The sequence below is a fragment of the Salmo salar genome, chromosome 01 (genome assembly GCF_965601325.2).
Source record: "Salmo salar chromosome 01, fSalSal1, whole genome shotgun sequence".
NCBI classification, from domain to species: domain Eukaryota; kingdom Metazoa; phylum Chordata; class Actinopteri; order Salmoniformes; family Salmonidae; genus Salmo; species Salmo salar.
The window spans coordinates 15929753-15953181 of record NC_138291.1 but is presented as its reverse complement, the minus strand read 5'-3'; the positions used below and the strand labels follow the sequence as shown (position 1 = coordinate 15953181).

Below are 23429 nucleotides of genomic sequence, written 5' to 3'. Positions count from 1 at the left end.
CTATGATACGCAGAAATATATAGCGCATTCAGAAAGTATTCACACCTTTACTTTTTCCACATTTTGTTTTGTTACAGCCAGAATATAAAAAAAGATTACATTGATATTTTGTGTCACTGGCCTACACACTCCCTCATAATGTCAAAGTGGAATTAAGTTTAGAACATTTTACTAATTAAAAATGAAAAGCTGAAATGTCTTGAGTCAAGAAGTATTCAACCCCTTTATGGCAAGCCCAAGTAAAAATTTGCTGAACAAATCACATAATAAGTTGCATAGACTCACTGTGTGCAATAGTGTTTAACATGATTTTTGAATGATTACCTTGTATGTACCCCACACATACAGATATTTGTAAGGTCCCTCAGTCGAGCAGTGAATTTCAAACAATGATTCAATCACAAAGACCAGGGAGGTTTTCCAATGCCTCACAAAGAAGGGCACCTATTGGTAGATGGGTAAACATTCTTAATAAAACATTGAATATTCCCTTGAGCATGGTGAATTTATGAATTACACTTTGGATGTTGTATCAATACACCCAGTCACTACAAAGATCCTTCCTAACTCCGTTGACGGAGAGAAAGGACACCGCTCAGGGATTTCACCATGAAGCCAATGGTGACTTCAAAACAGTTAAGAGTTTAATGGCTGTGATAAGAGAAAACTGAGGAATGAGCAAACACAATGTAGTTACTCCACAATATTAACCTAAATGTGAAAAGGAAGCCTTAACAGAATTCCAAAACATGCATCCTGTTTGCAATAAGGCACTGAAGTAAAAAAAAAAAAGCAAATATTTGGCAAAGAAATGAACTTTATGTCTTGAGTAGAAAGCGTTATGCTTGGGGCAAATCCAACACAACACGTCACTGAGAACCACTTTTCAAGCATGGTGGTGGTGGCTGCATCATGTTATGGGCATACTGGTCATCGGCAAGGACTAGGGACTTTTTTGGGGGGGGATAAAAATAAGTGGAATAGAGCTAAGCAGACACTGAGACAAATTCACCTTTCAGCAGGACAATAACCTAAAACAGAAGGCCAAATATACATGAGTTGCTTCCCAAGATAACATTGGATGTTCCTGAGTGGCCTTGTTACAGTATTGACTTAAAATCAGCTTGAAAATCTAATGCAAGACTTGAAAATGTCTAGCATTGATCAACAACCAACTTGACAGAGCTTGAATAATGTACAAATATTGTACAATACAGGTGTGCAGATTTCTTAGAGACTAACCCATAAAGACTTGCAGCTGCCAAAAGGTAATTCTACATGGACAAAAGGGTGTGAATACTATTGTAAATTAGCCATTTCTGTATTTAATACTTTCTGAAGGTATTGTACAACACTTATATAGGCCTAGACCTAATCATAAGTGATGGGGGAAATCGATACAATTACATGTCAGGATATTATTTTGCATGATATAGTCGTATAGTTATGACAATATTTTTTGCGCTAGTTGGCTGTACCTGCACAAAAACTCCTGTTTTTTCATTCATAACCTTTTTCAGCCAATTTGTTTTCAGCACTTTTATTTCGATGACTGATCAAAACTCATTTTCTCTTGTCCCTCTGCAGCACACATATAATGAGCACTATGTCTGGAACGTCGAATCGCAATACAAATCACAGTATCGAAACGCATAACATCGTATCGGCACCTACAATGCATTCGGAAAGTATTCAGACCCCCTTCACTTTGTTAGGCTTTTCCTAAAAAGGATTTCAAAAAAACATCCTCAATGTATACACAATATCTGACAATGACAAAGCAAATTACAGGTATATACATTTTTGCTAATTTATACCAAAAATCATTAACAGAAATATCACATTTACATAAGTACTCAGACCCATGTTGAAGAACCTTTGGCAGCGATTAAAGCCTCAAGTCTAATTGGGTATGACGATTCAAGCCTGGCACACCTGTATTTGGGGAGTTTCTCCCATTCTTCTTTGCAGATTCTCTTAAGCTCTGTCAGGATGGATAGGGAGCGTTCCTGCACAGCTATTTTCAGATCTCTCCAGAGATGTTCAATGGGGTTCAAGTCCGGGCCACTCAAGGGAATTCAGAGACTTGTCCCAAAGCCACTCCTGTGTTGTCTTGGCTGTGTGCTTAGGGTCCTGTTGGAAGGTGAACCTTCGCTTCAGTCTGAGGTCCTGAGCAGGTTTTCATCAAGGATCTGTGCTACGTTCAACTGTCCTGACTAGTCTCCAAGTCCCTGCTGCTGAAAAACATCCCCACAGCACAACGCTGCCACCACAATGCTTCACCGTAGGGATGGTGCCAGGTTTCCTCCAGACGAGACGCTTGGAATTCAGGCCAAAGAGTTCAATCTTGGTTTCATCAGACCAGAGAATCTTGTTTCTCATGGTCTGAGAGTCCTTTAAGTGCCTTTTGGTAAACGCCAAGTGGGCTGTCATGTGCCTTTTACTGAGGAGTGGCCTTCATCTGGCCACTACCATGAAGTTGTAATTGGTGACATGCTGCAGAGATGGTTGTCCTTCTGTAAGGTTCTTGAACTCTGGAGCTCTGTCAGAGTGACCATTGGGTTCTTGGTCACCACACTGACGAAGGCCCTTCTCCCCCGATTGCTCAGTTTGGCCAGGCGGCCAACTCCAGGAAGAGTCTCGGTGGTTCCAAACTTCTTTCATTTAAGAATGTAGGCCACTGTGTTCTTGGGGACCTTCAATGCTGCAGACATTTGGTACCCTTCCCCCAGATCTGTGCCTCATCACAATCCTGTCGCACAGTGCTAGGGTCAATTCCTTCGACCTCATGGTATGGTTTTTTGCTCTGACATGGACTGTCAACTGTGGGACCTTATTTAGACAGGTGTGCCTTTCCAAATCATGTCCAATCAATTTACCACAGGTGGACTCCAAGTTGTAGAAACATCAAGGATGATGAATGGAAACAGGATGCACCGAAGCGCAATTTCAAGAATCATAGCAAAGGGTCTGAATACTTATGTAAATAAGGTATCGGTTTATTTTTAACACATTTGTAAACATTTCGCTTTGTCATTATGGGGTATTGTGTGTAGATTAAATAAAAACAAGTCCTTATCAATCCATTTTAGAATAAGGCTGTAACGTAACAAAATGTGGAAAAGGGGAAGGGGTCTGAATACTTTCCAAAAGCACTGTAAGTATCTTGACAATATCATAGAGGTCCCTGGCAATTCCCATTCCCACTCGTCATCATAAAGGCCTAGACAAGCCTCCCTTCCCTCTCTCCGTCTGTCACTGCACCCTACCGCTCAAATGACACCATAGCCGAGCCCTGCATTAAATTGCTGTGATAAGCACTGCCATCACTCGTTAATATCAATATTCAACGCCTCCTCGGCTGCGATGGAGACAGAGACTGGTCAAGAACAGCTCTCATTTGAACCTGGGTCTAGCAGCTCTCTCTGTAATTACATAATGTCATATCAAACTGGATTAGGTAAGATGTATTTATAGTCTACGTAGGCTCCTCTCGGAGCAGATGCACTCTACTAGGGATGGACAAGGTTAAACGAATATTCAGATAGCCCAACAGACATTAGTGGTCCATTTTTTTAGGCCGATTTTAAACAATGAAAAATACTTTCAATTAAATGATCCTTGTGACATTTGAAATTCTTAATTTAATAAAAAACAACTTTCTAATGTAGTTTTTATAACGTTGAGTTAAGCTACTGCTGCACATTTAGCCCTCTAGGCTGCCTTGACATCGGTATGCTATTTTCCCCCACTTTAAATAGCAATTACAGATGCTCATCTAACAGAGTTCCACAATACCTGACACATATCAATGCAAAAGGTCACCAGAATATCTTTTTTTCTAACAGAATCAGTCCTCTCATGGCAGAAATCGGACTTCTTTTGCCGTTGCTACCAGAGAAAAAGCAGAATGTCCGCTGTTAACCTCTACCATGTGTATTTACATCATTCTGATTGCTATTGACTATCAACCAATTCATTTTATCTGACAAAATGTCATTATTTGAATAGTAAATAAATGTAAAATGCCCATCCCTACACTCTGTGTTCCACACTCCAAAACACAGGTTCCCTTTTGTAAAGCGGCCAAACCACGAGTCGTCCTCGTGTGTTAGTGCAAAATGCAGGGGCTGTGATGGTGGACAGGGTTTACCTTTCTCAAAGAGACAAAAGCGCTGTCAAACAACTGATGACTTGTCCCTGGTCAATTCAACCTTTGAAAGCTTGAAAGCTTTTTTGAAGAAACAAAAATAGAAGGGGGGAAGAAAAATGGGTCAGAGATGTGATACAATTGCTGCTGGAAGTGCTTCCTGCTAAAGTGAACACTGGAGCAATGCATGTAAGATGCATCTAATCCTGTGAGGAAAGCTGTCATTCTGAGGGGAGTTATTCATTGTCTTCCACTGCGGAGGGGATGGTGAAGAGGCAACTCAAGGTTGGTGTGCATTCAGTTAGAAGAGAAATGAATGGCAGTTGAAATGGTTGGAACCATGGTGATGACCTAACCTTCAGGGAAATGGTTTCACACAAATATTCCTACAGTGAAATCATAAGATGTTTTTTTTTTTAGCTCTATGCAAATGCAAAGCTCAAGGACCGTATCAATGAAGCACTAAGAAGACCAGAGAGGCTGACTGCTGAGTCAATCATCCCACATGCTGGTCAACCAAAAGCTCCCACACTAATCTCATTGAACGTTTAGCCTCCTTAAGCTTTCACTTAGTGTAAGTTCCTCAAAATGACACACACACACACACACACACATTAACCTAATAGAAGTTCAAAAGTCCAAACCACAAAACAAAAGTTACAATGCTAATAGGCAAAGCTAGGTTAACCGACTAGGCTAACAGGGTAATTGAGGCTAAAAGGCTAGGCTAACAATCACAACACTATTTTGTCCACGGGGTGATTAGTCTGATCAAGGCCTCTAATGGATGTGCTTCGTGGGCCTGCCATCGTCGTGTTCCTCCCTCGCTGCACTCCTTCCTCTAGACAGGGAATTAAGAAAGGCTTCGGCGCTCATTTGTGTCATGTTTCCACACACCGTGGCCATCTGCCAATATCCTCAGTCTCCTGAGTCACCTGGTTTTTGGCAGCGCTGCCATTTGTCACCTTACGGTGTAGCTCCCACTGGAAATACGCTGTACGACAGACAGAGCACACGTATACCCCTGTTAGCAGTCAAGCCCTTCAAACAACAAGTCAGACACTATTATATTTCTAACAGTTGATTTGAAGCCTCAAATGACAAGTGTTTTTCCATTGTTTACAAAACTGACATTGCCATAAAAAGGAGCGTGCCCAACTGCAATGTCTTGGAATCATAAAAGAACAAGATGACAGCAGCGTTGACAGATTGAAGTAGAACGACGACTTCTCTGAGAGGCAGTCAGAGTATGACATCCTTGATGTGGCAAGCTAGACAGAGGACAAGTCAATTCTATTTCATTGTCTTTGCCAAGGAATGTTTTGTATGCAAGGATTTAAAAGCATCCTAATCCCAAATGGAAACATCCCAGCTACAACATGAAGACCGGAGAAACGTCACTTCATTTCTAGCCTGGGCGTACTACAAAAAAAAAGGATGTAATCTTCTGTCTTCCCTCAACTACAATTAACCATAATACATTTTGACAGGAACCACCTACTGTAGGCTGCAAGCCTATTCACAAAGGAAATGAATTAACACAATATATTCACATGTTTACTAACCGTGCTAAATGCTGTCCACGCTGCATTAGTTACTCAATACGAGCAGATGAAGAAGGAATATTATCTTGATTAGGTTATGGTGCATTTGATGAACTCAGAGGCCTCATTCTCATGCAGCCTGCATGTTTGGCTGTGTGCGTGATAGTGTCCGTGTGCCAGGCTGGTCTGAGGGCCAAGGGCCACCGGCCTGGTGGACAAACGACTCCTAATCTGTCTCTCTCCATCAAGGTCACCCCTGGCCCTGTGCCAAGAACACAATGCTTCATTGACGTCTGGTTGCCATGGAAGTCATGCATTTACCGTTTCAGAATAAGTGGAAAGCGTGGCTAGGAACAGGTGAAAAGCACGTTGCAATGTGTGACAGTAACACTGACAGTATTGTTCGAAATATTTTCAGGTAAATCAAGAGTGATTACTCTACCCATCTCCCCCCCCCCCAACATGCACACACCAAAATGTTAGCTCAAGGTTCACAATGGCACAAATAAGTCAACACAACATTATGAAAGCAATAAAATAATCCAAAGAATGTAACACTGTTGCTGCTAGTGACCTATGCATATAATACGTCGGTGCCAGGTCTGGCCGTTATCGAAACAAAATGCTGTGACTGAAAATCTGCGTATTACGAACGTCTGCCTCTCCGGTCACAAATTTAGAATGTAGGACATTGGTTTCCATTCCACCGTCACCAACGTTTCTGTAATATAGAGCCAGTGATCTCAGGAGGCCACACTTCTTCACCGCTCTCCAGTTCCCTTCTGTCCCAGCCAACTGACCTAAATTCATAACCCAGAGGGATCCAGAGGTCCTTTATTTGGGGCACTCTTTCTTTCCCCTCAATGAGGATCTGAAGTGACATGCCGAGTGTAGTGTAGTATAGTGAAGGGCGGGCCCGGACATCAAACAATTGTTTTTCAGTCCTTACAAGGAAAGGTTCACCCACTTTTGAATGTTATGTTTTTGTGCATCTCTGAGTGATGTTCTATCGATCCCCTGGGTCATTTCATGTTTATCTGAGTTATCGGCGTTCAAGCAGGCAGAAAACCAGGCTGGTATGATGTAGCACCGTGATAAAGTCTCTCACTACACTGGAAGATAATAGGAATACGACTTTTAGATCATGAAAACCATCATAAACTGATTTCAATACTGGCCGAACTCATAACTCAGGAGGCTGTATTCTCTCTAATGAGAAAACGGATCATATTTTGCAGATATTCCTACCTCGAGAAACTTGTAATTTAACCGAAGGTCTAGCACATTTTTCCTATTGATCTGCTCTTTAGTCCAGGGTACATTGCATGATGCCGTTGCCAGAGATATTATAGAAAGGAGAAGGGAATCTAATGAATGAAGGAACGTATAACACCACACCCAGCAGACTGTTGACCAATTGCGTTCATGTGTCATGCTGCGTTTCGCGGTTGCTAAACTAATCACGCAATCCCTTTTCAAAATCAGTGTGTATGACGAGAAAAGTGCCCATTTTCCTCAAAAGTACGTAATGTCACAATTCCAAAGCTATACGATACTACAGAGAGCACTCCTTGTCCCATAATCACCCAGAATGCACCGCACACCACATTGACATAGCATGGGCAACTTTTCCCATCTCCACAAAAGTATATCTGCCGTTGTGAATGTTAGATTCCACTCTGAGGCACATCAATCTGCAGGTTGAACAAGGTGAGATTGTTAAGGCGATTTTATAGCTAACTAGCTATGTTACATGCTGATATTGCCTTTGTAGCTACATTTACTAGCCAGCCAGCCAACCCATAGAGAGCGCATTGCATTTTGGATTTTGTAGTCGACTTCAGCTGCAGATTTTCCATGTTTCTCAGTGTTATTTTAAACTATATAATTAAAAGGAATGACTGGTTTTGGGTGGATTTTTTCCTTTAATGCTGTGGAGGGACTGAACTGGATGATTAGTTAAGTGTGACAGTGAAGGTATATTTATTCCATAGCTGGACAGACAGACCACCCTCTAGATGTAGTTGTAGCTTTGATGGAAGTGTAGACTAAGTGTTGTGCTGTTTGGGATGGAGGCAGTCAGATAGGCGTCATGCCCGGGTAACTAGGACACAACCAGTCTCATGTCTACTGGGCACGTCGCCATCCCTCTGAAGAGCAGTCATGGTGCCGTTTTTCTCTATTCTCGAGACAAGGGGGAGGAGAGGTGGTAATGAATGTTGCCGTAGGCCCTGGTCCAGTTTCAACACCTTGCTAAACCTCCTAAAATGTGCCATTAGCCAAACGAGCCGAGGTTTAGGCAGCGCTCAATGACACAGCGTAAATATTCATGAGATTGTGGTGCTTTAAATAGGGCTCTGTTAATTCCTTTCAAATCCCCAAAAAGTGGAGGCAGGGACACGATGCATCTTCCATCAGCTGTGTCTGATTGAAATCCCTCTTGGTTTTGGTTGGCGGTGTGTGACTATGGCCCAAAATTAATTTTTTTCCCCATACCATGTTGCTTACAAAGTGCGCACACCCTCAACTAGACGGATGTGTTACCGTCAGTAATATATCTTTTTTTACTCATCCATACTGCTACATCAACAACAGTCAGATTGGCAACAACACTGTTGTCATAGAGACATTTTGGATGCTGTATACCTACTAGTGCTGGTTTGAGAATTCCAAACAACTTCACACAGCCTTAGAGAGAATGACAACCACAGACCAAACAAAGGCTTGGGTTGTTTTGATTTTGAGAAGGAATAAAAAAAATAAAGAAATAAAAAACACTTTCCATAATCTTAAAACCGAGCAGTAGACGTCCTCTCCCCAGTCTCTTTGCACATATTGGTGTCTGAAGAAACGAGACGGCGTGTGCACTCCAATGTGCATATGCTTATTGACAGCTGCAGAGAGCAAGGGCCCAGGGTTGACTGTGCTGACAGTCTGTTGTCTCTACTTCTCAAAACAGCTCAAGCCGCATCACAATCACATCTATTTGCTCTGACAGAGAAGTCCTTTTTATTTTTTTTATTTTTTTTAAAATGGGGTTTCCGTTCTTTTTATAGTAGAAATGACTTTACAATCCACTGTAATGTCAGGAGACTTGTATGCATTGAAAAAGCTTTTCTAAAAACACTCCACAATGATACATTATTACACATATACAGTACCAATCAAAAGTTGACACCTACTCATTCCAGGGTTGTTCTTTATTTGTTCTATTTGCTACATTGTAGAATAATAGTGAAGACATCAAACCACGTAGCAACCAAAAATGTGATAAATTAAAATATATTTTATATTCTTCAAAGTGCCTTGATGACAGCTTCGCACTCTTGGCATTCTCTCAACCAGCTTCACCTAGAATGCTTTTCCAACAGTCTTGAAGAAGTTGCCACATACGCTGAGCACTTGTTGGCTGCTTTACCTTCACATTCCGGTGTAACTCCTCCCAAACCATCTCTAGTGGGTTGAGGTCAGGTGATCGTGGAGGCAAGGTCATCTGATGCAGCACTACATTGCTCTCCTCCTTGGTCAAATAGCCCTTACACAGCCTGAAGGGTCATTGTCCTGTTAAAAAATGTTTTTTTAAAATGATAGTCCCACTCTGTGCAAAGCAGATGGGATGGCGTATCGCTGCAGCATGCTGTAGTAGCCATGCTGGTTAGGTGTGCCTTGAATTGTAAATAAATCACTGACAATGTCACCAGCAAAGCACCCTCACAACCTCATACCTCCTCCTCCACGCTTCACGATGGGAACCACATATGCAGAGATCATCCGTTCACCTACTCTGCGTTTCACAAAGACACGGTGGTTGGAACCAAAAATCTCACATTTGGACAGATTTCCACCGGTGTAATGTCCATTGCTCGTGTTGCTTGGCCCAAGCAAGTCTCTTCTTATTGGTGTCCTTTAGAAGTGTTTTCTTTGCAGCAATTCGACCATGAAGGCCTGATTCATGAGTCTCCTCTGAACAGTTGATGTTGAGATGTGTCTGTTACTTGAACTCTGAAGCATTTATTTGGGCTGCAATCTGAGGTGCAGTTAACTATTTTATCCTCTGCAGCAGAGGCAACTCTGGGTCTTCCTTTCCTATGGTGGTCCTCATGAGAGCCAGTTTCATCATAGCGCTTGATGGTTTTTGCGACTGCACTTGAAGAAACTTTCAAAGTTCTTAAAATGTTCCAGATTGACTGACCATCATGTCTTAAAGTAATGATGGACTGTCATTTCTCTTTGCTTATTTGAGCTGTTCTTGCCATATTATGGACTTGGTCTTTTAGCAAAAATGGCCATCTTCTGTATACCCACCCCTACCTTGTCACAACACAACTGATTGGCTCAGACACATTGAGGAAAGAAATTCCACAAATTAACAAGGCACACCTGTTAATGTAAATGTATTCCAGGTGACTACCTCATGAAGCTGATTGGGAGAATGCCAAGAGTGTGCAAAGCTGTCAAGGCAAAGGGTGGCTACTTTGAAAAATCTCAATTACAAAATATATTTTGATTTGTTTAACACTTTTTTGGTTACTACATGATTCCATGTGTTATTTTATAGTTTTGATGTCTTCATTATTATTCTACAATGTTGAAAATCGTACAAATAAAGAAAGTAGGTGTGTCAACTCGACTGGTACTGTATATACAGTGCATTCAAAAAGTATTCAGACCCCTTCCTTCTACATTTCGTTACAGCCTTAATCTCAAATTTATGAAATTATTTTTTTCTACACACAATACCCCATAATGACAAAGCAAAAACAGGTTTAGAAATGGTTGCAAATTTATTTACATAAGTATTCAGAAACTTTGCTATGAGACTCGAAATTGAGCTCAGGTGCATCCTGTTTCCATTGATCATTTTGAGAAATTTCTACAACTTGGAGTCCATCTGTGGTAAATTAAATTGATTGCAAATGATTTGGAAAAGGCACACACCCGTTTATAAAAAGGTCCCACAGTTGACAGTGCATGTCAGAGCAAAAACCAAGCCATGAGGTCCAAGGAATTGTGTGAGACAGGATTGTGTCGAGGCACAGATCTGGGGAAGGGTACCAAAACATTTCTGCAGCACTGAAGCGCCAAGAACACAGTGGCCTCCATCGTTCTTAAATGGAAGAAGTTTGGAACCACCAAGACTCTTCCTAGAGCTGGCCAACTGGCCAAACTGAGCAACCGGGGGAAAAGGGCCTTGGTAAGTGAGGTGAACAGGAACCCGATGGTCACTGACAGAGCTTCTGTGGAGATGGGAGAACCTTCCAGAAGGACAACCATCTCTGTAGCCCTCCACCAATCAGGCCTTTATGGTAGAGTGGCCAGATGGAGGCCACTCCTCAGTAAAAGACATGTGACAGCCCGCTTGAAGTTTGCCAAAAGGCACCTCAAGGACTCTCAGACCATGAGAAACAAGATTTTCTGGTCTGATGAAACCAAGATTGAACTCTTTGGCCTGAATCCCAAGCATCACGTCTGGAACAAATCTGGCACCATCCCTACTGTGAAGCATGTGGGGATGTTTTCAGCAGCAGGGACTGGGAGACTAGTCAGGATCGAAGGAAAGATGAACGGAGCAAAGTACAGAAAGATCCTTGATGAAAACCTGCTCCAGAGCCTTCAGACAATGACCCTAAGGACAAAGACAAGACAATGCAGGAGTGGCTTCAGGACAAGTCTCGGAATGTCCTTTAGTGGCCTGGACGAACATCTCTGGAGACATCTGAAAATAGCTGTGTGGCGATGCTCCCAATGTAACCTGACAGAGTATCCTGCAGAGAATGGGAAAAACTCAAAATACAGCAGGTGTGCCAAGATTGTAGCGTCATACCCAAGAAGGCAATAATCGCTGACAAAGGTGCTTCAACAAAGTAGTGAGTAAAGAGTCTGAAAACGTATGTAAATGTGATATTTTTTGTTGTAATAAAATAAATAAAATAAACTCTCCCAGAGCCCTGAGACACACACACACACACACACCCACACTGGAAAAGCCAATATGCTACGCTAGGCCACATGCTGATGCTAGAGAAAAGTGCTGGATGAGACTGGATCTACAAGAGCAAAACACAGAACATTGGATCAAGATACAAAGTGCAGAAATAGCCATACTAGGTCCAGCGATCAGAACCTCTGTATTTGAGATGCATAGTGTAGGTCAAATCAAACTTATTTTTTCTTACACCAATTTGTCATGTGGTGCTGCAGATTACTTAGCATTTTGCCAGCTAGCAATCTGCCTATATACAACCAAATCTCTCTGGCCTAACTTCTTAACGGGGTCCTGAGAGAGAGGCTCTCATCATGCCTAGGCTCAGAGACCAAGACAGGGACAGAACTGGTTACATCATCAACACCTGGATTCCACGGGTGCCTGTCTGCCTGGAACACTGAGCTAGCTGTTCTGTTGCAGGGCTGAAGGAAGTACCTTCAGGCAGGCAGGCACCATGCGACTTTACCAACACCAGAGCGATAGAGTGGGTGAGAGATCACTTACTCAAATCAGAGCACTGATTAACCTAGAGGACTACCCTGGCTGCATGTAAAGCACTGGACAATGGTGACTTCATGGCCACTTTGAGGGAGGGAGGGTTACTGACAGACACTGATAGAGACTAATCTGAAGGGCATGGCACAGAGCTATTTCCTCGAGTGTAATGCAGTTTAGTAAATTGACAGGAATTTGAAGATTTCTAACTGCTAGAACTGCAGTGACAGTGAACGCCCTCTTAAACAAAGGACACAGTCCCTCCATATAGACGTCTATTGTGTCATCCCGGCACAAGGGCCCGCCACTTAAGGCATTTTCTAAATCCCTGCCGCAGCACTTGAGGGATAATCAGTGTGCAGACAGACTATGGGCAGAGTGTGACTGAGCTGTCCCTTCTGCTAAACACATCATAAGATCCAGCAAGGCCACCAAGTCAAGAACTACTTAGCAGTTCTGGTCAGCAACACAATTCAACACACAATAAACAACGGGAGAGTAAAAGGTCTTTCAGATAGTATGCAACAGAGGTGCGGACTCCGAGTCATGTGACTGACTCGAGTCTGACTCGATTCACCAATGTGAGGACTCGAGACTCCACTTAGTAGAAAATAAAAACTTGAGTTGATTTGGACTTGGAGCCTCAAGACATTTTATCACTCATTCTGTGGCAGATTCTCCATAGATTACTCACCAAGCAGACAGAGAAGCCGCAAGCAGCAGCACACATGCAAAGAAAAAAACTTGCAACAGATTGCCTAGTGAAACGCACACTCTGCCCTCTGATTGGACCAGCAAACTGTCAATCACAGGTCCGGTAAGCTGGCGCAGTATCTCCCAAAGTGTTAGTGCTATCCGGAATCCTAAACCCTTACCGTAACAATTTGAAATATCACCTTCAATGGGGTAACGTCAGAGTTGGGCCATTTTTAAAGTGGAGAATAAAATGAGTATTAAACTGAATAGGAAAAATATACTTTAATACATTTAATTGGCTACATATGCATACCATTTGTATTTTATATATTTCTACCTTTGTCTATTTGATCTGGTTTCTAACATAGGTCTACGGTATTTCAAATTGTCTAAAAAACCTAATCTGTGCTTCAGAACCAAAAACTTGCATGTCTTGTTGGTGACCAATGACCAGTTGTCAGTACGCAAAGGCAAGCGAGCATATCCAGAAAGCACTCATTTAATTTTCTGTTTTTTCCTGATAAGAGTAGGCCTACTTTTATATTATCCATACATACATTTACGTCATTTAGCAGACGCGCTTATCCAGAGCGACTTACAAATTGGTGCATTCACCTTATGATATCCAGTGGAACAACCACTTTACAATAGTACATCTATATCTTTTTTTGGGGGGGAGGGGGGGGTTAGAAGGATTACTTTATCCTATCCCAGGTATTCCTTGAAGAGGTGGGGTTTCAGGTGTCTACGGAAGGTGTTGATTGACTCCGCTGTCCTGGCGTCGTGAGGGAGCTTGTTCCACCATTGGGGTGCCAGAGCAGCGAACAGTTTTGACTGGGCTGAGCGGGAACTGTGCTTCCGCAGCGGTAGGGGGGCCAGCAGGCCAGAGGTGGATGAACGCAGTGCCCTTGTTTGGGTGTAGGGCCTGATCAGAGCCTGAAGGTATGGAGGTGCCGTTCCCCTCACAGCTCCGTAGGCAAGCACCATGGTCTTGTAGCAGATGCGAGCTTCAACTGGAAGCCATACAGTTTAGCAGTCTACTACAGACTAATCTTTGCCAAAACAATAAGGTTAGGCTACCTGGCAAGTTCATTGATCATTTTCATATATTTCAGATAACCAGTAGTCCTACTTTGGGTGGCTATATGTGACCGACCGGCTCAAAAAAACAAAATAAATACAAATTCGGTCTTATGTAGCAAACTTTTTTTTACATTGGATAAAAGTAGAGACTCAGAGCTACAAAATGGTATAACATACACTGCATTTGAGGAACAATGGGAAAGTCATTTTTGCTTTGAAAGTTGATTAACTTGTAAACTCACTTTTGAGAAAATGGCCTTTGAATGTTTTGGTACTACTACTGGTGAGCCCTTCTACACCCATTCAGCATCGTTCACACCCGCTTAAGCTTTAGCCCCAACCATCTCTTTAAGGGTTGATCCGAGCATTCTGTACTAACAGCAGCAGTCAAGCACTCCTGTAAAGACCTTTATCATACACAGATTCAAAACAAATGTGTATTTGTGGTTGTGACCCAGAGACTCTTGCCCATTGATTTTGCGACTGTTCTTATGTCAGATTGGAGTGAGTTAGACTTATTTTCTTTTTTTAACTACTATTAATGTTAATTTGAAAGACTATTTTCTTTTGATCAGAATTATATGGACCCTGATTTAACTTTTGTTAAATGTTTTATTTTTCATTGCAGGTTCTTAATCCATAAAATGAAGTAGGCAGAGAACAAACCCTTCTTCACATTGTTTAAGACAGAATTGAAACATTATTTTGAAATGATCAGCAAATGCAAAAACAAAGCAGCAATACGTACCATAAGACTTTGCCAAATTGAAAATGTATCTCGGTATGTAATACCCCGTCTGTTAGGTTTATGTACTCTTGTTTGTATATAATAATAAAAAAATTAAATAACAGTCAAGCACCCAAGCTAACTTGCTAGCTACTTCCAGACACAAATGAGAGAACAGATCACGGAACATTACTCACCCTAGCTGGTTAGGCTGTTATGTTATCCGGAGCATTGGTGACTAACTGTACTGCTGGCAACAATTTAATTGCGTTTTTTGCCGACGTTTACTGACAACGGCCATATTCAACTGATGTTGAGCGTTCGTAAATCAGTTATGCTGCGCTCTGGGACACTCAGACGAGAGTGCTCTGAAATCGGAGCGGATGGTCAGACTGACTTTACGAACGCACACGAAATGGTTACTTACATAGTGGAGTCTTCTGTTAAGACAAGTAGCTAGGTAGCTAGCTAAACAATGAACAACAACTCATGATGTTACTACCCTGCATGAATCTGCAGGTATCTAACCAACGTATATCAACAGTTGTCACAGTGACATTCTATTGAAATGGATACTTGCATAGTGGAGTCTTTTGTTCAGACATGTAGATAGCTAGCTAAACAATGAACCATAATTCCAACTCATTACGTAACGACCACTCATGAATCTGCAGGTAGCTAACCAACCAGATTTAATGTTAGCTACCCTAGCAAATGGCTCTGAGATACAAATAATAAGATCAAACACGTAATTTGAAACTAAACCACTTTCTTACCCGTATACATCATAGATGGATGCGTCTTCTGTCACGGATGCCACGGTTGCCCTTAGTTTGCCCTTAGTCCTGCAACAACCTCTGCATACAGGTAGGGTAGGTATGATCCTGCTCGCTCTCAACTCCAGAGAAGTGACGATGTGACATGACATTGCCTGCTAACATGAATGACTTTCATCTCAAAATGCAGGTGTAAAACTGTTTATTTCTGTGTCGTGTGTTTTGAAAATGCTTCACTGTTTATGGCTGTAATGACAGGCTACATTTACGCAGCAATTTTGCGTGCACGCATGTGCGGGGATCGCGGGTCAAAACATTTGAGAACCACTGAACTACAGTGCCTTGCAAAAGTATTCATCACCCTTGGCGTTTTTCCTATTTTGTTGCATTACAACCTGTAATTTGAATTTCATGCAATGGACACACAAAATAGTCAAAATTGGTGAAGTCAAAAAAATAACTAAGATCTGGTGCAACCAATTACCTTCAGAAGTCACATTATTTAACCTCTCTAGGGTCGGCGGGACGAAATCGTCCCACCTACTCAACAGCCAGTTGAATCCCGTGGCGCGTTATTCAAATACCTTAGAAATGCTATTACTTCAATTTCTCAAACATATGACTATTTTACACCATTTTAAAGACAAGACTCGTTAATCTAACCACACTGTCCGATTTCAAAAAGGCTTTACAACGAAAGCAAAACATTAGATTATGTCAGCAGAGTACCCAGCCAGAAATAATCAGACACCCATTTTTCAAGCTAGCATATAATGTCACATAAACCCAAACCACAGCTAAATGCAGCACTAACCTTTGATGATCTTCATCAGATGAGAACCCTAGGACATTATGTTATACAATACATGCATGTTTTGTTCAATCAAGTTCATATTTATATCAAAAAACAGCTTTTTACATTAGCATGTGACGTTCAGAACTAGCATACCCCCGCAAACTTCCGGTGAATTTACTAAATTACTCACGATAAACATTCACAAAAAACAATTATCTTAAGAATTATAGATACAGAACTCCTCTATGCACTCGCTATGTCCGATTTTAAAATAGCTTTTCGGTGAAAGCACATTTTGCAATATTCTCAGTAGATAGCCCGGCATCACAGGGCTAGCTATTTAGACACCCAGCAAGTTTAGCACTCACCAAACTCAGATTTACTATAAGAAAAATGTTATTACCTTTGCTGTTCTTCGTCAGAATGCACTCCCAGGACTTCTACTTCAATAACAAATGTTGGTTTGGTTAAAAATAATCCATAGTTATATCCAAATAGCGGCGTTTTGTTTGTGCGTTCAAGACACTATCCGAAGTGTAAATAAGGGTCACGCGCACGACGCATTTCGTGACAAAAAAATGCTAAATATTCCATTACCGTACTTCGAAGCATGTCAACCGCTGTTTAAAATCAATTTTTATGCAATTTTTCTCGTAAAAAAGCGATAATATTCCGACCGGGAAAGCGTGTTTACGTTCAAAGACGGAAAGAAAATAAAACTGTGGGTCGACTCGTGCACGCGCCTCAGCCCATTGTCCTCTGATAGAGCACTTGCCAAAAGCGCTAATGTGTTTCAGCCAGTGGCTGGAATTACATCATTCAGCTTTTTCCCGGGTTCTGAGAGCCTATGGGAGCCGTAGGAAGTGTCACGTTACAGCAAAGATCCTCAGTCTTCAATAAACAGAGTCAAGAAGCTCAAGGAATGGTCAGACAGGCCACTTCCTGTACAGAATCTTCAGGTTTTTGCCTGCCATATGAGTTCTGTTATACTCACAGACACCATTCAAACAGTTTTAGAAACGTTAGGGTGTTTTCTATCCAAAGCCAATAATTATATGCATATTCTAGTTTCTGGGCAGTAGTAATAACCAGATTAAATCGGTACGTTTTTTATCCGGCCGTGTAAATACTGCCCCCTACCCCCAACAGGTTAAAATGCCGTATAATACTTTAATTTTAAGATTTTTTTTTTTTTTTTGGCGCCACGCAAAATTGGGATTGGTTGTTGTCCAACCAATCCCGTTAACGGGATTTTATCTTGAAGGGGTCCTCAAGAGGTTAATTAAGCATGTCCCAGTTTAGGTCACCTAACAGTATGAGCTCTGAAGATAGATGGGGGGGAAATCGATTCACATATGGTGTCCAAGGCACAGCTGGGGGCTGACGGTGGTCTATAACAAGTGGCAACGGTGAGAGACTTGTTTCTGGAAAGGTGGATTTTTAGAAGTAGAAGCTTGAATTGTTTGGGCACAGACCTAGATAGTATGACAGAACACTGCAGGCTAACTCCACCCCCTTTGGCAGTTCTATCTTGTTGGAAAATGTTATAGTTAGGGATGGAAAGTTCAGGATTTTTGGTGGCCTTCCTAAGCCAGGATTCAGACAAGGCTAGGACATCCAGGTTGGCAGAGTGTGCTAAAGCAGTGAATAAAACAAACTTATGGAGAAGGATTCTAATGTTAAAAGCCTTGGTTTCATGCATATTAAGGTTACATGTCCCTGATTGAGTCTGTAATACCAACATGTTTCATGCAGACCACCATAGTCCCTGTGCCCAAGAACACAAAGGCAACCTGCCTAAATGACTACAGACCCGTAGCACTCACGTCCGTAGCCATGAAGTGCTTTGAAAGGTTGGTAATGGCTCACGTCAACACCATTATCCCAGAAACCCTAGACCCACTCCAATTGTCATACCGCCCAAATAGATCCACAGATGATGCAATCTCTATTGCACTCCACACTGCCCTTTCCCACCTGGACAAAAGGAACACTTATGTGAGAATGCTATTCATTGACTACAGCTCAGCGTTCAATACCATAGTACCCTCAAAGCTCATCACTAAGCTTAGGATCCTGGGACTAAACACCTCCCTCTGCAACTGGTTCCTGGACACCCTGACGGGCCGCACCCAGGTGGTGAGGGTAGGTAGCAACTCACATCTGCCACGCTGATCCTCAAAACTGGAGCTCCCCAGGGGTGCGTGCTCAGTCCCCTCCTGTACTCCCTGTTCACCCACGACTGCATGGCCAGGCACGACTCCAACACCATCATTAAGTTTGCAGACGACACAACAGTGGTAGGCCTGATCACCGACAACAACGAGACAGCCTATAGGGAGGAGGTCAGAGACCTGGCCGTGTGGTGCCAGAATAACAACCTATCCCTCAACGTAACCAAGACTAAGGAGATGATTGTGGACTACAGGAAAAGGAGGACCGAGCACGCCCTCATTCTCATTGACAGGACTGTAATGGAGCAGGTTGAGAGCTTCAAGTTCCTTAGTGTCCACATCAACAACAAACTATCATGATCCAAACACACCAAGACAGTCGTGAAGTGGGCATGACAAAGCCTATTCCCCCTCAGGAAACTAAAAAGATTTGGCATGGGCCCTGAGATCCTCAAAAAGGTTCTACAGCTGCAACAGAGAGCATCCTGACTGGTTGCATCACTGCCTGGTACGGCAATTGCTCGGCCTCTGACCGCAAGGCACTACAGAGGGTAGTGCGTACAGCCCAGTACATCACTGGTCTAAGCTGCCTGCCATCCAGGACCTCTACACCAGGCGGTGTCAGAGGAAGGCCCTAAAAATTGTCAAAGACCCCAGCCACCCCAGTCATAGACTATTCTCTACTACCGCAGGGCAAGCGGTACCGGAGTGCCAAGTCTAGGACTGATCATTTCTTTGTCAGTGGGCAAACCTACAAAATCAGCAGGGGATCAAATACTTTTTTCCCCTCACTGTAATCAAATGGCTACCCGGACTATTTGCATTGTGTGCAGTGGAGGTAAACCTAGGTACGGAGTGACGATGAGAGGTTTTGTCTCTAGAGACACCATTTAAACCCGGTGAGGTCACTGCATGTGTGGGAGGTGGAACAAAAGGGCTAGCTAAGGCATATTGAGCAGGGCTGGAGTCTCTACGGTGAAATAAGACAATCGCTAACCAAAACGGACAAGGCATATTGACATTAGGGAGAGGCATGCATAGCCGAGTGATCATAGGGACCAGTGAGGTGCTAGGCGAGCTGGAGACACAGCGTTTCAGACAGCTAGCTAGCAGAAGGGCCTTAGGGGGACGTCGCGACGGAAGAGTCTGTTGTAGCCCCCCTCGGACGGTTACTTTGGTAGACCAGTCGTGATGGATCGGCAGGGCTCCGTGTAGGCAGTAAAAGGGTCCAGGCCAATTGGCAAAAATAGGTATTGTAGCCCAAGAAATTGGCTGATGGACCTATTCAGCTAACAGTCCGCTACGCTCTAGACAACTAGCGGGCCACGGCTAGCAGATGGGCCTTCAGGGGACGTCGCGACGGAGGAGCCTGTTGAAACCCCCTCGGACAGATTACGTCGTAGACCAGTCATGATGGATCGGCGGGGCTCCATGTCGGCAGTAAAAGGGATCCAGGACAATTTGCAAAATAGGTATTGTAGCCAAAGGAGTGGTTGATGGACCTCTTCAGCTAGCCGGGAGATGGGCCTAGCACAAGGCTAGTTCCAGGCTAACTGGTGCTTGCTTCGGAACAGAGACGTTAGCCAGGAGTAGCCACTCGGATAGTAGCTAGCTAACTGCGATGATTCAGGTGAATAGGTTCAGAGCTTGCGGTAGGAATCCAGAGATGTGGAGATGTGGTGAAGAAAAAGTAGTCTGGTATGCTCTGGGTTGAATCGCGCTGGGAAGACTGGCAGTTGACAGGCTAAGGTTAGCTGATGACCGCTAGCAGTGGCTAACTGACTACTAGCTAGTTAGCTGGCTAGCTTCTGTTGGGGGTTCCGGTTCTAAAGTATAGAAAATAGCAGATCCATACCACATTGGGTGAGGCGGGTTGCAGGAGAGTATGTTGAAATTGAGGTTAAAAATATATACACGAAGAAAAAAGATCTATACACGGGACACGACAAGACAAAGATGTCTGAACTACTACGCCATCTTGGGGAAAAAAAAACAGCATAAAGGGGGGAGGGGGACCAACTCCATATTAATGCCTATGATTTTGGAATGAGATGTTTGACGAGAAGGTGTCCACATACGTTTGGTCATGTAGTGTACCTAGGAAAACACTCACGTCCCGTTTTGTTTGATGCACTGAAAAGTGAGGTCCTAAACTAGATAGAACCCACTTAAGGTAAGGAACACTCAAACGAGTAAGGGATGTGACTTAACATGTCAAAAAGGAGAGACAAAACACCATGGGGACTGGCTTAATAGGAAGCGAGTATGGGCTTTAAGGCCAGTTAATGACTAATGCATGCACTTAAAGTATTTTCACCATTTTCTTCAGTGAAATTACATAAGTGTATAGTATGCTGCTCACTACTGGTTTGCTGAACCCCTTAATGGGTCTATCATTACCCAGCCTACAGAGCTGCAGGCCTATGACCTTTTGCCTCAAATCACAAGAATCAAAGCCTATATGGCTATCATGTTCTAAAGGTCTGAGTTTATAGTTCTACTGAGCATACGTGTAAAGCGTGTATCCATTTTAAAAGAGGTACTATTACTTTACACTATACTGCTGCAGTGGAGTTTTTGTCAGGCCAGCCCGAGGCTTATTGACAGAGATTAATGTATATACCTTTGCAGTGCACAATTTTATCAGGGATTAAACATACTGTCGATGTGCTATAGAGTTAGGCCTGGAGGGTGTTCATGGCACTGCACAATATGTTCTCTATTCAAAACACAAACCTAGAGATGCTAATCTTTTATGGATCATGGTGCATTGACTGCATGAGAGTCTTGCTTGACTTCACAAAGGCTAACCTGTCTGACGAGCAAGCTACAGCTGAGGAAGCCATGCACTCAAATGCAGAGTGAGCACTGTGAGCGAAGAGCGAGCTCTGTCGAAAAAAGTAATTACAGTACAATACCATTAGGGATGCCTCCAAATACTGTTATGATTGTTGGGCTGGATGCTGGCCATTAGGCAAAGCACCCCTCGGAGCAATAAACATTTCAGGAACCATTCAAACACTCAATCATTTGTTTCCCGACTCGCACCACGTTCCCCACCACTTGGGCCCGGCAGTCTGCTGAATGCGAATGACACTGAAAATGATTAGGTAACCTAACCTCATACAACTTGAATGAACAATTTTAACCCCACCACAGAGTCATATAACGGCAAATTATTATATAACACCTAGCCAGGAGTGACAATAACTTTTCTCCACATTTCCAATGCAGCAAAACGCAGACTTTGAGAGTGACACACGCGTCCCTGAGAAGCCAGCCTAACTGGATTTAAAAGGTAATGAGTAGGCATTCATTAACGGGCTAAGTGCTTCTGTTTAAACTGAATGGGTGTTACATTTCTGGCATGGCCGGGCAGTCACAAGCAGCCTGAGCTACTTACATGAGTAACTTGTCATGTTTAACAAGTTCAATGGCAGTAAACAGATTCATCGCATTCTAAAGCCTTGTTCACACTGCAGACCTTAATGGTCAAATCAGTTTTGGAATACTGACTGTCCAAACAGCAAGTTAGAAGTGAAGAAGTCGTTCAGACAGCAGTCATTTTGCTGACCTGGCTATGCTATTTGTCATAGTAACGATAGGTGTGCGTACAGTGGTGTAGGCTGATTGGTGGTGGTGCTCATGCTTCCTTTCACTCAGAAGTTATGTAGCAAGCTAAGGAGACAATGCCAGCTATGGACGTTTACCAGTTGCTTTGAACATTCAAAACCACAATTCCTTTTTGGCTAGCCACAACAATCAACTAGCTAGCTAGCTGTTTGGCTTTATAGCACATTCACTCATTTGTAAAATAATAATAATAAAAAAAGCTAGTTAGCTACACATGTTCTTGTCAAAACTGTCAGAGTAACAAGAAACATGATATGCCAAATAACAGTCTAAAACCACTTGAGGGCAAATAAATCAGATTTGACCGCTCAGACAAGTCACATGGCCAGGAATCTAATTTGTATCCAATTTCAAACCATCTACGATGGTAAAATGTTGCTTGAAATATCTGATTCTGTGCTTTTTGGCTGTTTAGACTGTAGGAAAAAGAACAGATTCGAATCAGATATATCTATATCTATATCTATATCTATATCTATATATATATATATATATATATATATATATATATATAGATATTGATTCACTTCAAACTGCCAAAGTGAGCAAGGCTTAACGTTGTCAAGGCGTGAGCAGTGTTTTTAAGTTACTCCCACATCCATACTTGTGCGATTACATTGTGTTCGAATGTGGCAACCTTAAAAACGACTTGGGGTAGGGCAGTGCATGGCGTAAGCTTACCCACAATTTCAACATGCTGGAATTGCCCAGTCATGTTAATATGGAATATCTTTATAGAACTACCCTACCAGAGGAGATGGCAAAGTTGGCCCTAATGTTTATTTAGTGACAATGATCAACACATTATGATTGTGTAGCCTAAATGTACAGCAGCCAAGAATCCCTTCATTCAATAAAATACCATTAGGAGGTTCCTTTCTCAAAACCAAGCAACATTTCATTCAATAGCAGTATTAAAAACCAAGGTGATGTGCCTACCTTGAAAATGCCTAGCAACTACACGGGGAAAATCAGCTGCTCGGCGCGACGCACTGGGGCTTTCTGATGGTACAGGTAGCCTAAATGTACAGCAGCCAAGAATCCCTTCATTCAATAAAATACCATTAGGAGGTTCCTTTCTCAAAACCAAGCAACATTTCATTTAATAGCAGTATTAAAAACCACAGCAGTTCATGTTACACGCCAAGCCACGCCCAACAACCATAAAATGCTTAGAGGCAGATTGTGAAATGCCCAAGTATTTATTACTGAAAAGGGGGCTTGTGTTGTTTGACGCCACCACAATACACACTCCTACACCCAGGTACATTCAATGCCTGTTTAAATTAAAAGGAATACTCAAGGCTGCAGTCAGTATTATTCACTGGGGCTTTCTGATGGTACAGGTGGATGTTTGAGCAGGACTCAC

At 42.6% G+C, this 23429-nt stretch overlaps 1 protein-coding gene across 3 annotated transcripts in view; it reads right to left on the bottom strand.

Annotated features, from left to right (window-relative positions):
• LOC106566164 (putative E3 ubiquitin-protein ligase RNF144A-A) overlaps positions 1-23429 on the bottom strand; it is a 69791-nt gene that overhangs the window by 44041 nt on the left and 2321 nt on the right. Inside the window, exon 1 of one of the 3 annotated variants that reach the window (XM_014134063.3) lies at positions 23000-23124. The exons of the other annotated variants lie outside the window; for them this stretch is intronic. The gene's annotated coding sequence lies outside the window, so the exon portion shown is untranslated. Of the gene's footprint in view, positions 1-22999; positions 23125-23429 lie in introns of those variants that run through there. 3 annotated transcript variants of the gene reach the window in all.